Below are 5,002 nucleotides of genomic sequence, written 5' to 3'. Positions count from 1 at the left end.
GGTGAAGACACAAAATCTTTATAAAATAATTAAATACCCTAAAGTGATTAAAACAACAGCAAAAACAATTAATTATACTCCTATTATATTTTATAAAATACTAAACTATTTTAGCTAGGTGCCAAAGTTATTGTGGCAGTGGTATAATTAATGTTACTATTTTAGGTGCTAATTGAATGTTTTACAAAACTAAAGCAATTTGGGAAATGAAATTAAAACAGAAAAGAAAAATAAGAAAAGGGAAGAGACTAAACAAAAAAAGGGGAAATAGAAACTAACCTAACCCGCTGGGCACTTTGCCCACCTAGCAAAGCTCACGGCCAGCCCACCCCCAGCTCCTTCAACCTATCGCTACAGGAGGCGGGGGAAGGCGTGGCGGCCATCCACGGCGCCATGGCCGCGGTGGCAGCCATCCCGCGGCTTCCCCTCCATGGATAAGGTCACACCCGAGCCCCTGGACATAACCCTAGCGCCATTCCCTCTTTCCCTCGCTCGTTCGCTTCGCAGCAAACACACACCCGAAACCACCACGCCATGGCCATCGTCGTTGTCGCGGCCACTGACCTCCCCGCCGTCTAGGAATGCGCCAGGAGAATCGCCATCGTCTGCTGCTTCCTCTTCGTCCACGACCTCGAGCCCGGAGTCCCTGCATCGCATGGATCGGGCGGCTTCATCGTCCTCGGCCACCGCCGCCTCCGCCATGGATCCGCGCCACCGCACATCCTCGAACCGCCCGAGCACGTCTCCGACCCCATCTCGGTGAGCTACGCGGTTCCCCCACTTTTCCCCCCTTCAACTCCGCCTCCGTGGACCGTCGTCCCCGAGCTCGGCCGTCATTGTCCATGGCCGTGCTCGACTTCCTGTGTACACACGCGCCCGCGCCGCCCCTTGCCGATGTTTGCTGCTCCCACCCCGGCTGCCCCTGCTCGCCCGGGCGGCCGCCCGTGCGCGCGCCGCCGTGCCCGCTACCGCCCTGCTTCTTCCCTGCCGGTGCCCGCCTGCTGCCGCGACTTCTGCTGCCCTGCGCCGCCGCGGTCGCGCGCTGCTCTGCCTACTGCTGCTGCCTGCGGCGCTGCCACTGCCGCCGCTGCTGCCCCGCTACGCCAGCCCGCGTGCGCGCGCGCCGCGCCTCTGCTCGCTTTTTGCTCCTGCTGCTTGCCGATGCTAGCTGCCGCTGCTCCCTGTTCTGCTCGTACTGCTGCTGCTTCTCGCCACTGCTACTTGCTACGCAGCTTCTCTGATGCTCGCGTGCTGCTAATGCCTCCTTGACGCGAGCTACTACTGCTCCTAAATGCTGGAGCTTGCCGCTGCTGCTAGGTGATGCTCCAGCCGCTACTAATTTGGCATGGTCAATCCATGGCCATGGCCGAGCATGTGTCTGTGTGTGTTCTGTGTGTATGGCCTGCCCAAATACTAATTTAGGGATTAGTTTAGTTTGTTAGTCTAATTAGTAGGAGTACTAGTTAATTAGTCCAATAGTAGATGACATGTGGACCCACTATTAGTTTAAAGAAAAACAAAATTTTAGGAACGTCTAAGTCAATGACATGTGGCCCCTTTACGCTGTTCATATGTTGACTAGTCAACATTTGACTGGGTCAACCCAACCCCACTGGCCCCACTGTCATACTCACATGCTAGGGTAGCACTAGGTGACAAAAGTATATTCTGTTTTTTAATTCGAATTAATATAAATTCAGAAATTGTTTAAATCTTTGAAAATTAATATAAAATAATCCATAGCTCGGATGAAAATATTTTGTACATTAAAGTTGCTCAGAATGACGAGACGAATCCGAATACGTAGTCCGTTCGTCCACCACACATCCCTAGCATAGCGAACGTGCAACAATACCCCTTCGATTCGTTTGTCCGAAAACGTCAAACACCGGGAATACTTTCCCGGATGTTTCCCCCCTTCGCCAGTAGCACCTACTACTACGTTAGGTCACCTCTAGCACCGCGTAATGCCATGTTACACTTTGTGATGCTTTGATTGCTCTGTTATTTATTGTGTCCCCCCTTCGTTACTTCTTTCCGGTAGACCCCGAGACTGTCGGCGACCCCCAGTTCGACTACGGTGTTGACGACCACTCCTTGCTAGAGCAACCAGGCAAGTCCCCCCTTTGATCACCAGATATCGCCTATTCCTTCTCTATACTGCTTGCATTAGAGTAGTGTAGCATGTTACTGCTTTCGGTTAATCCTATTCTGCTGCATAGCCTGTCATTGTTGCTACAGTTGTTACCCTTATCTGCAATCCTAAATGCTTAGTATATGATGCTAGTATTCCATCAGTGGCCCTACACTCTTGTCCGTCTGCCATGCTATACTACTGGGCCGTGATCACTTCGAGAGGTGATCACAGGCATATGCTATATACTTTATACTGTTACATTACTTATGATACTGTTCAGAGATGGGGGCTGAAGGGGCAGGTGGCTCCATCCCGGTAGAGGTGGGCCTGGGTTCCCGACGGCCCCCGGCTGTTACTTTGTGGCGGAGCGACAGGGCAGGTTGAGACCACCTAGGGAGAGAGGTGGGCCTGGCCCTGGTCAGCATTCGCGGATACTTAAGACGCTTAACGAGATCTTGGTATTTGATCTGAGTCTGGCCACTGGCCTATACGCACTAGCCAACTATGCGGGAACAGTTATGGGCACTCGACGTCGTGGTATCAGCCGAAGCCTTCTTGACGTCAGCGACTGAGCGGTGCGCGCCGGATTGGACTGGAACACCTGCTCTTGTATTAAGGGGGCTAGGTCTGCTTCCGGCCGCGTTCGCAACATGCAGGTGTGCAATGAGCGATGGGCCTGGACCCCTGCGCCATAGGATTTAGACCGGCGTGCTGACCTCTCTGTTGTGCCTAGGTGGGGCTGCGACGTGTTGATCTTCCGAGGCCGAGCATGACCTAGGAAAGTGTGTCCGGCCAAAGGGGATCGAGCGTGTTGGGTAATGTGGTGCACCCCTGCAGGGAAGTTTATCTATTCGAATAGCCGTGTCCCTCGGTAAAAGGATAACCCGGAGTTGTACCTTGACCTTATGACAACTAGAACCGGATACTTAATAAAACACACCCTTCCAAGTGCCAGATACCACCCGGTGATTGCTCTCTCACAGGTCGACGAGGAGAGGGTCGTTGGGTTAGGATTATGCTATGCGATGATACTTGGTGAACTTTCCATCTACTCTCTTCTACATGCTGCAAGATGGAGGCTGCCAGAAGCGTAGTCTTCGACAGGACTAGCTATCCCCCTCTTATTCTGGCATTCTGCAGTTCAGTCCACCGATATTGCCCCTTTACACAGATACCCATGCATATGTAGTGTAGATCCTTGCTTGCGAGTACTTTGGATGAGTACTCACGGTTGCTTTTCTCCCTCTTTCCCCCCTTTCCATTCTACCTGGTTGTCGCAACCAGATGCTGGAGCCCAGGAGCCAGACGCCACCGTCGACGACGACTCCTACTACACCGGAGGTGCCTACTACTACGTGCAGGCCGTTGACGACGGCCAGGAGTAGTTTAGGAGGATCCCAGGCAGGAGGCCTGCGCCTCTTTCGATCTGTATCCCAGTTTGTGCTAGCCATCTTATGACAACTTGTTTACTTATGTCTGTACTCAGATATTTGTTGCTTCCGCTGACTCGTCTATGATCGAGCACTTGTATTCGAGCCCTCGAGGCCCCTGGCTTGTATTATGATGCTTGTATGACTTATTTATGTTTTTAGAGTTGTGTTGTGATATCTTCCCGTGAGTCCCTGATCTTGATCGTACACGTTTGTGTGCATGATTAGTGTACGATTGAATCGGGGGCGTCACAGCGCTGGCAAAGATCATCTGCTCCACCTCCACGAGCTCCGGGTGCTGCTGCTGGAGCACTTGCATGTAGGCCTCATCGGCGGCCTCGGCCTCGAGGCGCTCCCACGCCATAGCCAAGCTCACGACCTCTGGCTCCGGTGGGATGAGGTCGACCGGACATGTGCCGAAGGGGAAATTGAGCCTAGCTGTCGCGCCATGGTAGCGGACCTGCCTGCGGTCGTACTTCATGGCCGCGAGCTCGGCCGTATGGAAGCTACCGAGCCACCGGAGGGTGTGGGTCTCCCAATCCGTAATCTCGGCAACCCACGTCCCCCACCGCCGTTGCCGGAACCTGAGGTAGGACCTCGTCGGCGGCCGGGCCCGAGGGAGGACAGGGAAGTCCTCGAACCGGCGTAGGGGCGCGGCGGCGGGCGGACCGGACGGCCGGTGATGGCGGATCGATAAAGAGCCAGTGGAGGACGACAGGGACACCTCGGCGGCCACCTCGTCGGCGCCGGGCGAAGAGGCCGCGATAAACCTCTTTTGGGCCATTGGCTCCTCAAGCTCCCCGGCACACAGGCAGAGGTTGAGGATGGAGGTGGTGGGAGCGACCTACCAATGGTTTTGAGCGAGGAAGGGTGGTGTGTGTCTGTGTGAGCAGAGGTTTTGGGGTGTGTGTGGAGGGGGGGGGGGAGGTGGTGTTTTAGGAAATACCGCGACAACTAAAAAATTTAATAGGCAGGAGTAAAATGCCAGGCTACTGAAAATTTGGATCAAGGGCGAGCAGATATTTTTGAGATTATGAGGGATGCAGAGGCGGGAGTAAAATGCCGGGGCTACTAAAAATTTGGATCAAGGGAGAGCAGATATTTTTGAGATTGCGAGGGATGCAAAGGCGGGAGTAACAAGGTGGGGCTACTGAAAATTTGAATCAAGGGCGAGCAGATATTTTTGAGATTGCGAGGCATGTAGAGGCGGGAGTAAAATGCCGGGGCTACTGAAAATTTGAATCAAGGGATTGAAGCAGAGCAGGAGTAACAAACATCGCACACAGTCCACACATACTAATAGTGTGCTATCAAACATAAAAACCTTCTAGGCGGTAGATATTTTTGAGATTGCGAGATAGTAGATATTTTCGAGAACGAGAGGCAAGCCTCGTGGAGCCCAATCTACTGTGCTGATGTGAGTGGCAGGGGCACG

The 5,002-nt window shown here is 53.3% G+C and overlaps 1 long non-coding RNA gene across 1 annotated transcript; it reads left to right on the top strand.

Moving 5' to 3' along the window:
- Window positions 1-339: 339 nt before the first annotated feature.
- On the top strand, window positions 340-3,728 carry LOC141042336 (uncharacterized). Its single transcript, XR_012204705.1, has 3 exons — window positions 340-759; window positions 2,045-2,113; window positions 3,422-3,728. It is a non-coding gene; the product is annotated as an uncharacterized lncRNA (long non-coding RNA).
- The last annotated feature ends 1,274 nt before the right edge of the window (window positions 3,729-5,002 follow it).

Source organism: Aegilops tauschii, chromosome 3, assembly GCF_002575655.3.
Source record: "Aegilops tauschii subsp. strangulata cultivar AL8/78 chromosome 3, Aet v6.0, whole genome shotgun sequence".
NCBI lineage: Eukaryota > Viridiplantae > Streptophyta > Magnoliopsida > Poales > Poaceae > Aegilops > Aegilops tauschii.
Note: the sequence above shows the minus strand (reverse complement) of the source record. Positions and strands in the feature narration are given on the sequence as shown.